The sequence below is a fragment of the Sciurus vulgaris genome, assembly GCF_902686455.1.
Source record: "Sciurus vulgaris genome assembly, chromosome: 11".
NCBI classification, from domain to species: Eukaryota; Metazoa; Chordata; class Mammalia; order Rodentia; family Sciuridae; genus Sciurus; species Sciurus vulgaris.
Window position 1 is genome coordinate 110,109,946 of NC_136472.1, and position 12,833 is coordinate 110,122,778.

The 12,833-nt window shown below is 37.2% G+C and overlaps 1 long non-coding RNA gene across 1 annotated transcript in view; it reads right to left on the bottom strand.

Moving 5' to 3' along the window:
* Positions 1 to 12,833, bottom strand: part of LOC306640035 — a 69,593-nt gene that overhangs the window by 4,177 nt on the left and 52,583 nt on the right. The window contains exon 5 of the long non-coding RNA XR_013757724.1: positions 1,603 to 1,881. This is a non-coding gene — a long non-coding RNA (uncharacterized lncRNA). The remainder of the gene's footprint in view (positions 1 to 1,602; positions 1,882 to 12,833) is intronic.

Consider the following 12,833-nt stretch of genomic DNA (forward strand, 5'->3'; position numbering starts at 1 on the left):
TACTTTTACAATAAAAAATCCACTCTTAAGTCTTCAAGCAACTTAGTAATGAAAATGTAAAATTACATAACAGAAATTCATAAAGTATAAATTAAACACACATTAACAAAAGTGTATTAATGTACAAATATGTGTATGAAGACCAAACTACTCTGAGTTAACTGAATAATAGTCGAGATTAACTGACAAAACAGGCTTTGTGATTCTTGCATCACTTTTAAGAAAGAAATATTTTATGGAACAATACAGGAAATTATGGGAATATCATAATTAAACTACAGTTCATATTTATGAAATATAAATATCAACCATAGTAGACCTCACTCGGAGAACTATGCACTTTCAAAGTTAGCATCCCCCTGCCTGTACAGCACCACTGCCTAAGAAGTTTGAAAAACATGTGGATTCACAGGTATCATGTCTGAAAAATTGACTCAGACTCTTCCTGGGTGCATCCCAGGAGTCTGTATAGTATAGTCTCCCAATCTAAATCTAATATATCCATTCTGTCACCTGACCATCAGACCAACTTAGAAATCCTATCCTAAAGTATGTGCTCTACTTAATTCCTTGATGTGAAACAAATCATTCATGCATGCATATCTGCCCTTTCCATGAACCCCTGGGTTCTCATCTGAACTGTTACTCTGAACTCACAATGCTGTGCGAAGGGCAGGGAATTCACTCCTAAGACTGGGAACCTGAAGTCTTTGCAGAAGCTTTGTCAGCAACCTGTTTACCTGGCAGCCTGCCTCTGCCCTCGCCTACTCTGGATCCAACAAAACTGGGTCTTTATACTTCTTCTACATTTCATGAGAAAAAAGGGGGAATTCTTGTGCTCAATGAAGGCCATTCCATTTCCTATATTTAAGTTACCCTAAGAAGAGGGAGGGATGAAATAAAAGTGCTCAGGAATATAGATGGATGTTTTCTTGACACCCAATGGTTCATTCATCTCTGTCTTACTTATTAGGATCTCAGAAACACCTCATAAGTTCTTCTTGTAAGTGGGAACTGGGGAGGAATGACGGTGTGTCCCTTTTCAAATATTTAGTCAGCATACACAGAGAAGGCAAGTTGAGGACTTCAGGACCATAAAGCCAAGAAGCTCAGTGCCACCTCTACTGCACTGAGCAAGTCGGCTCTGACCCCCAAACTGCATACTCCACTAAGCCAAATCAAAGCTCCCATTAAAAAGGCCTGCCCTACTTAGAAGGCAGCTTGCTTTCAGGCCACTGTCACATGATTCTGTCCTCTAAGGGGTACACAGTGGCCTTTCAATGTCACATACTCTAAGCAGTTGATTGAAGTATTCCTTCAAGTGACAAAGAGTACTTTCTCTGAGAGCAACCAAAATCAATAGCATCTGTCTTTTATATATTTGGTATTAGTTTATAACAGGGATCAGTAAACTTATCCAGCCAGTAGCCTGTTTTTATAAAGCCTGAGAGCTAATGACTTTTTTTTTTTAACTGTTTTAAAGGTTTGTGAACATAAAACAAACAAGGATATGTGAACTGTAAAGCCTAAAATATTTACCATCTGGCCCTTTATGGGAAAATTTGCTCCCTCTTGGTTTAGAATCCTGTTAGACTGGTGTACCTGGTTATCTTCTTAGCTCCACCATGAAGATCAGCTAAAGGACATTTCTGGTACAGTTGGCATCTCGCGCTCCATGTTATCAGGTCCCGGGGCCTGCAGGTTAATGTTCAACAGGTAGCTCTGTGGTTCGTGGCACCTGCCAGTTGCCATGCTGTAAATATTCTCTTCAATGGCTGATTTCAAGCTATTGATGCGATACTGCTGGATGTGGATCTGGAAGAGATGCGCGAAATTGTATCTTGCCAGATGATAGTGGCCACCGTCTGCACATCGTTGCATCTGGTATGATGGAAAGAATATTATTATCAGCTGGTTAAGTATTACTAGATTTGAATGCAAACTTCATCACTTATTAAGTTGGGTGAATTTCAATAAGTCACTTAACTTCTGTGAGTCTGTTATCTCATTTGCAAATCTGAGATAATGCCACATGCCTTTCAGGGATAAGTGTTTGGAGATAGTAAGAAGAGGTACAAATGAACACATCACACAGTCCCTCATTCATGCCTTCTCACTGTCCCTGCATTGGAACTGTAGCAGTGTGAAAGAGGTTTCTTATTTTCTCTTCCTTCACCTTCTTAACTGCTCTCTCAGCATTAGCTGGGATTGCAAGTGGGTCCTATGGATTTGCTTTTGTAGGAAGGTGAAGCTCACCAGCAGTGTCTGAGGAAACTTGAGGATCTGAGGAAGTAAGCCAGAGCCCTAGGTACAGAACAAACATGAAAGAACAACAAACTAGTCTGGTTGTCCCAAGGATAAGTTGTTTTAGAAGAACATATTCATTAGATTCTACTTAAAGGGCTAAGTTCTATGGTTATTTTTCCCTGCATATAAAATGCCTGACTCAATTGTTTGGTCCATAGAAGTCACAAAATATATCATTGCTGGATGAATACCCGTATGACAAATACATCAGCCAACGAGTGAGTGCAGTCATGTCATCTTAGTTTTAGAAATACCAGGTGCCCCAAAGAATCAAACACATGCTCGGAAGTAGCTCAGCAAGACAAACATTTTACTTCTGCAGAAGGGTGTGCTACCAAAACAGTCTGGCAAGCAGGCATACTTGGGTGGTCAGTCTGCCTGTCTTTATTCCTAATGAAACACTGCTCCTTTCTCTGGTAGGAAGAATTTGGGGTTCAATCTACCAGATTGGTTGATTTTAAAATTGGGTTGGACAAAAGGAAGGGCTGTAGTTAAAATGGCTATTATTGGCTCTTACATTCTAAATAAGGCTAAATCCTATATTATGAAAATGGACCACTGCACTTTCCATTTCTCACAAAGTGATAAGAGATGGCTCTGAGCAGCCTGAAACTGAATCCCAACCTTGTCCCTTAATATATTTGTATCCTTGAATAAATTATTTCTCTGCCCCTCAGTTTCATCATCTGTCAAATTGATAATAATAGCATCTACCCCACAGGATGAATTTGAACTATTCAGTAAAATAAGCCTGGTGCAATATAATTGCTCAATAATATCAGTTCTTATTATCTTTATCAAAGTCAGCATGAACACCAAACACCCATCGATATCTACTGTGCCACATTCTTAGTGTAACCTGTTACTCTAATCAACATTTCAAGGAAAGGAATCATACAATGTAAAAATAGCACTCTAATATGTCAGGATGTCTAATTTTAATAAATTAAATCCATCTTAACTGAATATTTCTATTCTTTTGATCAGTTATCTTCATCAGACTAAAGGAACAAAGGCTGAAATGAAGTCAAATCAAGTGTGAACTACAGCAATAACCAAGGATTCTAAATCCCCATGACCCACCTCTCCCTCTTGGGAGCATTTCAGAACAGTTCATGTGCACTGCTTCATGGCATGCTCACCTCTTCCCCACCGCTGCAACAGTATCTCATCTTAGATTTCATGGTACTTTATCCTGTGATTTTACGCCTTTTAAAAGACATAGGTGAGACAGGAACCACCATAGGGACAAAGGGCACATGTGCTTCTGGGCTGTGGTTCATAGCTTCACAGTAGACCCCCAGGAGGCTTGGTGTGTGCCACCCTCAACCAGTGACAGCTGGCTTGGGTAACACTAGACCTTTAGCCTTTGCTTTTGTTAGTGGTGCTGTGAGAGAAGTACATGCTCTCACATTGCTGCCAAACTTCACGACACACTTGAATCTCACTCCTAACCTTCCTTCAAACATTTGACTGGTGCCAACTTTATTATCGTCAATTTGCTGTTAAATCTTGCAATTAGGCTTTGGTTTTACAGTTAAACAACCAGATTTAGATTGTGGCTTCTGTTTGCTGCTTTTATTGCTTTTGTGTTGAGCAGTACCCATGTAACAACTGTCACTATGAAACAGTGTTGTGAATGGCTTTGGCTTGGGGGAGTTGCCTTTCTTTATTAGCAAAACATTAGACAATATTCTGGGAATATGGCTTAGTTCCTTAAAATTTCCTCCCCTATAATGGAAGAAGTAACCCTTATTGACATAGTTCATAAGAAAGCAGCAAAAGAAATCAAAGGCCCTTTCAGAATTGAGGAACGAGTGTGAAATTTACACAGAGCTAAAGTAAAGAGCAAGATGGGACTTGGAGACAGGGTGGGGATGATGGATGACATGGTGGCAGTGGGGATCATATCTGAGAACCAAGTCAGTTCCTTCCTCCTCCTCCTCTTTCTCTCTCTCCTCTCTCTCTCTCTCTCTTTCCCCTGTGACTCTCTTTATTTCTCCCTTCTCATTCCTCTCTCAGCTTCTCCACTCTCTTATTCCCTTTTGTTGAAGGGGCATGCGGACTATTTGCAAATGTTGAAATGTAGTACAGAAACAACTGCACCTAAACTTCAAACACACAGTAAAAATGGTCCTGAGGCTGTTCTGTGTTTGCTTTGAATTTCCTTATGTCTAATTCATCCCCGTCCCTGCAGGGCCTATTTGGCATTTCTGTGTTTTTCTCCTTCCCTACTTTCCACATCATGAGCTTTTCCTTTTGCATGCAGAATAGTTCTGAGTTCACATTTATCTTGATTTTTTTCCAGGCTTCTAGTGGTCATAGATAGTTTCATGTGCAGTGCTTATTTTTTCTTTTTCTTTCTTTTCCTTTTTTTTTTTTTTTTTCCCCTGCAACACTGGGTCTCAAACCCATGCCCTCTTTCATACTGCACAAGTGTTGTAACACTGAGCTACATCCCCAGTCCATTTTCATTTTTTTATTTTGAGGCAGAGTCTCACTAAGTTGACCAGGTTGGGGTGTAAGTCTCCCACCTCATCTTCCCAAGTAGCTGGATTGTAGGTGTATGCCACAGAATCAAGGTCTATTTCTTTTTCATAAATGGAAATTGTGGGAGCAAGTCTGAGGTTCCCTTCCATTTAAGGGGTCTGAAAAAGAACTCCAGGGGGCTTATATTAATCAAGCATGGGACAACTGAGCACTGGGCAGGCACGAATGACTGCAATTCTTTAAAATAGATTGAATATATACATGTGTGTGTGTGTTTGTTTATAGGAAAGACAGGGAAAGAGAGAGGGGCTCATTTATTATCATTGAAGATAACTATTGCAGGCATACTGCTATTTGCCCCAACTGTGGGCACAAAGAGAAGACTATATACAAGGCAAGGGTCCTTACCAGACACCAAAGTTGCTGGTGTCCTGAACTTGTATGTCCCAACCTCTAGAACTATGAGTAATAAATTTCTATTATTTATTAATTATTCAACATTATTTTGTTATAGCAGCCTGAATGGATTAAGACACAGACTTGACTATAAAAAAATGATCTTTAAAGTGAAAGAATAAAGAATTTGTGGAGTTTTTCAAGATGACAGAATAGAGGCGGTCTCTTTCCTGGGTGCTCTGTGGTGTGAAACCAAGAAAGGAGACAAGCATTTCCTCTGCAAGGTTGGTGAACAAAATAAAGGGTGGGGGTGTGGAGGAATGTATTGGAATTTAAAGCTGGACATTTAAAGCAGACCAGGGACACAGGAGGTTGTATATAATAATAAAAAGGAGAAAATCCCCAGTGGTACAGCCACTGCCACACTGGGCCAGAAGCACCAGTTAGAGCAGTCCCTCCATGAGTATAGTGGAGGGATAAGGAAATTAAAGAAATCTGCATTTTTTGGAGACCTGGCATGTGTCTGGGTGCAGAGCACTTAGAAATCAAGGATATTGCCCTACGAACCTGAAAGACACACTACATATATCCGTGTGTGGGGAAAGAAGCCCCCATCTCTCCAGATGGACAAAGGAAGGAACCATTTTGCAGTCACTGTCGGGGGGCTGGGGGATGACAGTTGAGGAAGTCAATTTTGGCAAATCTGAATTTTCCCTGAAATATGGGCCCAGTAAACACATACTAAATGACATAGAGGGTGCTTAAGTGACCAGGAGAAAATCAAACATGGAGAGAGGTTTATATAGGGGACAACTGGTCATGAAAACCAAACTGGATCTACCTATCCCACTCCAATCCTGCTGCTTACGAGACCTGCTGGGAGAGACCCACCTGGCCTACCTTCCTCAAAATGAAGGAAACCATGAACAAAATTAAAAATTCAATAGAAAGCATCACCAACAGACTAGACCACTTGGAAGACAGAACCTCAGACAATGAAGACAAAATATATAATCTTGAAAATAGAGTTGATGATGGAGAGAAGATGTTAAGAACCATGGACAGACCTTCCAAGAATTATAGAATAACATGAAAAGACCAAATTTAAGATTTATCTGGATAGATGAAGGCACAGAAATACAAACCAAAGGACTGTACAATCTTTTCAAAGAAATAATATCAGAAAAATTCCCAAACCTGAAGAATGAAATGGAAAATTAAATACAATGGCTTACAGGATCCCAGATGTACAAAATTACAAGACTCATGCCAAGGCACATTATAATGAAAATGCTTGCCATACAGAATGAGGAATTTTGAAGGCTGCAAGAGAAAAGTATCAGATTACATATAGGAGAAAACAATTTGGATCTCAGCTGATTTCTCAGCCCAGACACTCAAAGTTGAAATTTCCTAGAACAACATATACCAAGCACTGAAAGAAAATGGATGCCAACCAAGAGTTTTATATTCAGCAGAATTAAGCTTAAGATTTGAAGATGAAATTAAAACCTTCCATGATAAAGAAAAGTTAAAAGAATATTCAACTAGAAATCTTGCAGTACAGAATATACGCAACAAAATATATTCCATGAAGATTAAATTTTAAAAAAGGTGAAAACCAGCAAAGGGAGGAACTACACCAAAGGAATAGTCAATCAAAGGAGAAACTGACTCAAATTAAAACCTAGAAATAAACCCAAATGATCAGGAATACAAATTGTATCTCAAGAATAACCTTGATCATTAATGGCTTAAACTCATCAATCAAAAGACAAGACTGCCAGATTGGATTCAAAAACAAGACCCAATAATATGCTGTCTCCAAGAGACTCACCTCATAGGAAAAAACATCCACAGACTGAAGGTGAAAAGATAGGAAAAAACATACCACATACATAGATCATGTGAACAAGAAGAGCTTTCTATCCTCATATCAGATAAAGTGGACTTCAAACCAAAGTGAGAGGGAAGGACATTTCATACTGCTTCAGGGAATTATAAACAACAAGATGTAACAATCGTAAATATTTATGCCCCAAACAATGGAGCATCTATGTACATCAAACAAACCCTTCACAATTTCAAGAAGCAAATAGACCACAACACAGTAATACTGAACACACCTCTGTCACTACTGAACAGATCTTCCAAACAAGAACTACACAAAGAAACTATAGAAACAAATAATACAATCAATAGTTTAGATTATTGTATAGAATATTTCATCCATCAAGCAAATACACAGTCTTCTCAGAAACACACAGAATTTTCTCTAGACTATATGTCATGCCACAAAGCAACTCATAGCAAATACAAAAAATAAAGACAATACCCCACATTCTGTCAGATCATAATGGATTGAAATCAGAAATCAATTACAAAATAAAAAATAGAAGCTACTCCAACACCTGGAGACTAGATAATATGCTACTAAGTGACAAATGGATAGCAGAAGAAATCAAGGATGAAATTAAAAAAATACTTAGAGGTAAATGAGAATACCAATACAACATATCTCTGGGACACTATAAAGGCAGAACTAAGAAAGTTCACTACATTGAACTCATTCATTAAAAGAATAGAAATTCAACAAATAAATGACCTAACACTACATTTCAAAGTCCTAGAAAAAGAAGAACAAATCAACATCAAAAGCAGCAGAATACAGGAAATAATTAAAATCAGAGCTGAAATCAATGAAATTGAAACAAAAGAAACAGTTGAAAAAAGAAGTTGGTTCTTTGAAAAAATAAATGAAATTTATAAACCCTTAGCCATGCTAATGGAGAGAAAGAGAAAATTCAAATTACTACAATTCATAATGAAAAGGGACACTACTTAAATACATGATAATCAGAAAATATTTTGAAAATTTATACTTCAATAAAATATGAAGTCCTGAAGACTTTGACAAATTTCTAGGGACATATGACATACCCAAACTGAATCAGGAGAACATACACAATCTAAACAGATTAATTTCAAGCAATGAAATAGAAGATGCCATCAAAAGCCTACCAACCAAGAAAAACCCAGGGTCAGATTCTCAGTCGAGTTCTATAAGACCTTCAAAGAAGAATTAACACCAATACTCCTCAAATTATTCCATGAAATACAAAAGGAGGGAAACCTTCCAAACTCATTCTATGAGGCTAGTATCACCCTGATACCAAAACCAGACAAAGACACATCAAGGAAAGGGAACCTCAGACCAACATCCCTGATGAACATAGATGCAAAAATTCTCAATAAAATTCTGGAAAATCACATACAAAAACATATTAAAAAGATAGTGCACCATGATCAAGTGGGTTTCATCCCAGGGATGCAAGGTTGGTTCAACATATGGAAATCAAGAAACATAATTCATCACCTCAAGAGACTTAAACACAAGAATCATATGATCATTTCAATAGACACAGAAAAAGCATTTGACAAAACACAGCACCCCTTCATGTTCAAAACACTAGAAAAACTAAGTATGGTAGGAACATACCTCAACATTGAAAAAGCTATCAATGCTAAGCCCAAGGTCAACATCATTCTAAATGGAGAAAAACTGAAAGCAAACCCTGTAAAAACTGGAACAAGACAAGAATGCCCTCTCTTACCTTTTCTATTCAACATTGTCCTTGAAACTCTAGCCAGAGCAATTAGATAGACAAAAGAAATTAAAGGGATACAAATCAGAAAAAAAAAAAAAAACTCAAGCTATCACTATTTGCCAATGACATGATTCTATATCTAGAAGATCCAAAAAATTCCACAAGAAAAACTTCCAGAACTCATAAATGAATTCAGCAAAGTAGCAGGATATAAAATCAGCACCAATAAATCAAATGCATTCCTATACATAAGTGATGAATCCACTGAAAGAGAAATTAGGAAAACCACCCCGTTCACAATAGCCTCAAAAAAAAAAAAAAAAAAAAAAAAAACCTGGGAACCAATATAAAAAAGAGGTGAAAGACCTCTACAATGAAGACTACAGAACACTAAAGAAATAAATTGAAGAAGACTTTATAAGATGGAAAGATCTCCCATGCTCTTGGATAGGCAGAACTAACATTGTCAAATGGCTGTACTTTCAAAAACATTTTATTTAGATTTAAAGCAATTCCTATTAAAATCTCAATGACAGTCTTCCTAGAAATAGAAAAAGCATCATGAAATTCATTTGAAAAATAAGAGACCCAGACTAGCCAAAGCAATCTTTAGCAAGAAGTGTGAAGCAGAAGGCATCACAATGCCAGACCTTTAACTATACTACAGAGCCATAGTAACAAAAATGGCATAGTATGGCACCAAAACAGACATGCAGACCAATGGAACAGAATAGAAGACAGACAAACCCATGTAAACTTGGTTACCTCATACTAGAGAAAGGTGCCCAAAACATACATTGGAGAAAAGATAGCCTCTTCAACAAATGGTGCTAGGAAAACTGGAAATCCACATGTAGCAAAATGAAACTAAACCCCTATCCCTCACCCTGCACAAAACTTAACTCAAAGTGGATCAAAGACTTAGGCATTAGAACAGAGACCCTATGCCTAATAGAAGAAAAAGAAGGCCCAAATCTCCACTATGTTGGCTTAGGAACTGACTTTCTTAACAGGACTCCTAAAGTGCAAGAATTAAAATCAAGAATCAATAAATGAGATGGAATCAGACTGAAAACTTCTTCATATCAAAGGAAATAATCAATAAGGTGAAGGGAGAGTCTACAGAATGGGAGAAAACCTTTACCACACGCACTTCAGATAGAGCACTAATTTCCAAGATATAGAAAGATCTCAAAAAACTTAACACTAAAAATCCCAAATAACCCAATCAATAAATGGGCTAAGGAACTGAACAGATACTTCACAGAAGAAGGTATACAATCGATCAACAAATATATGAAAAAATGTTCAACATCTCTAGCAATTAAAGAAATGAAAATTAAAACTACATTAAGATTTATGATTACACAAATGGTATGCCTTTACGCCATGTACAAACAGAGAAACAACATGTATCCCATTTGTTTACAATAAAAAAAAAAAAAAAGATTTCATCTCACTCCAGTCAGAATGGCAATTATCAAGAATACAAGCAACAATAAATGTCAAGGATATTGGGGAAAAGGAACACTCATACATTACTGGTAGGACTGCAAATGGTGGAACAACTGTGGAAAGCAGTATGGAGTTTCCTTAGAAAACTTGGAATGGAACCACAATTTAACCCAGCTATTCTACACCTTGGTTTATAGCCAAAGCACTTAAAATTATCATACTACAGGATGCAGCCACATCAATGTTTATAGCAACTCAATACACAATAGCTAAACTGAAACCAACCTAGATTCCTTTCAACAGATGAATGGATAAAGAAAATGTGGTATAAATACACAACAAATATTACTCAGCTTTAAAGAGAAAAGAAATTAAGACATTTTCTGGTAAGTGAATGGAGCTGGAGAATATGCAAGTGAAATAAACTAATCCCAAAGAACCAAATGTTGAATGTTTTCTCTGATAAGTGGATGCGAATTCACAATAAGATGGGGAGGGGCTAGGGAAGAATAGAGGTACTTTGGACTAGGCAGAGGAGAGTGAAGGGAGGGGAGAGGGTGTGGGGGTAGAATGAAAGTAAAATGAATCAGACATTATTACCCTATGTACATATATGATTACATGACCAGTGTGATTCTATACCATGCAAAACTAGAAGAATGAGAAGTTATGCTCCTTCTATTTATGGTGTGTCAAAATGCATTGTACTGTCATGTATAACTCATTAGAACAAATAAATTAAAAAAAAAGAATGCAAGCAACAATAAATGTTGGCAAGGATGTGGGAAAAAAGGTACACTCATACATTTCCAGTGGGACTGTAAATTGGTGCAACCACTATGGAAAGCAGTATGAGGATTCCTCAGAAAACTTGGAATAGAACCACTATTTGTCTCAGTGATTTCATTCCTCGGTTTATACCCAAAGGACTAAAAATCAGTACACTACAGTGACACAGCCACATCAATGTTTACAGATGCTTGATTCACAATAGCTAAACTATGGAACCAACCTAGATGCCTTTCAACAGATGAATTGATAAAGAAAATGTGGTACATATACACAATGGAATGTTACTCAGCCTTAAAGAAGAATGAGATCATGGCATTTGCCAGTAAATGGATGGAGCTGGAGAATATCATGCTAAGTGAAATAAGCCAATCCCGAAGAACCAAAGGTTGGATGCTTTCTCTGATATGCAGATGCTAATTCAAAATAAGGGGAGGGGGGTTGGGAAGAACAGAGTTACTTTGAATTAGACAAATGGGAGTGAAGGAAGGGGAAGGGATATGGAGGCAGGAATGATAGTAGAATGAATTGGACATTATTACCCTATGTGCATATATGATTACACAACTGGTATAATGTACCAGAAGAATATAAAGTTATACTCCATGTATGTTGTGTTGAAATGCATTCAGTCATATATAACTAGAATAATTTTTTTAAATAGGCAAATAAAAACAAAGAATTTGCCCTAATTCTCCTGTTTGAACAGTATTTCAGGGATATGAAGGAGTTCAAACTAACAAAGGAAAACTCTTCTTAACAGCAATGTTATAGTTAATAAATGTGGAGAGAATTAGAAAGTCACCATTTTTCAACCCCTAAATAATTCACCTTTTTAGATAATGATGGCTAACACATGCTAACACAATTACAGATATGCAAAAGATGCCATTACCTGCCGATTACCTTCTGGTTATGAGAGTACCGACACAGTGGGGGAAATCCAGCTGCCACCATAGGAAGCCACTTAGCATTACAGAAATGGGACCATCTGCCTTTTTTGTGCCTTCTGATGTGATTTAATATGGGGTTCTTTTGTCTAAAATGTTGAACCAGAATCTAGTAGGCTTCAGATCTAATTTGTAGCTTTAGGAAATTTAGAAAGGCAAAGGCACAAATTAATACCCTAAAGAAGCAATAAGAAAGATCTAGGAGATAGTATGTTCTGGAGAACATTTTTGTTTAACAAATCAACTTTGAGAAAATAAAGGGAGTTGGGAGATAACTGTTCTCAATTAAAAGAGGCTGGAGAAGCAGATGTGATGTGAAATAGCCTATAGGTAACAATATGGTCTTGTTCCCTTTAAGAATTTTTGCAAAGAAAGTAGATCTTCATGTTAAGTGTTCTTACCACAAAAAGGGCAGGGGCTGCGGGAACATGAGGAAACTTCTGGAGTTGACAGAAATACTTATCACTATGATTATGGTGATGGTGCACAGGTATACGCATATGTCCAAATTCATGCAAGTGGGGCCATTAAATAAGCACAGGTTTTTATATATTAATTGTATGTCAATAAAGCTGTTAAAAAAAGAGATACTGGAGACACAATGTTCCTTTATTAGAATATGAGATCATTTATTAGACCCCATTTTGAATTTGTAAAAGATGTCTTGGAGAAAGTTGGAGAATTTTGATTATCTACGAAGAGTTAGATAAAATTGAAGCACTACTGTAAATCTTGTTAGCAATGGCAATGGCATTGTCCTTATGCAAGAAATTCAGTTCTTTTTAGTCAAAGGCCTACTATGCATTTGGAGATAAAATGTAATTTACTTTAAAATATT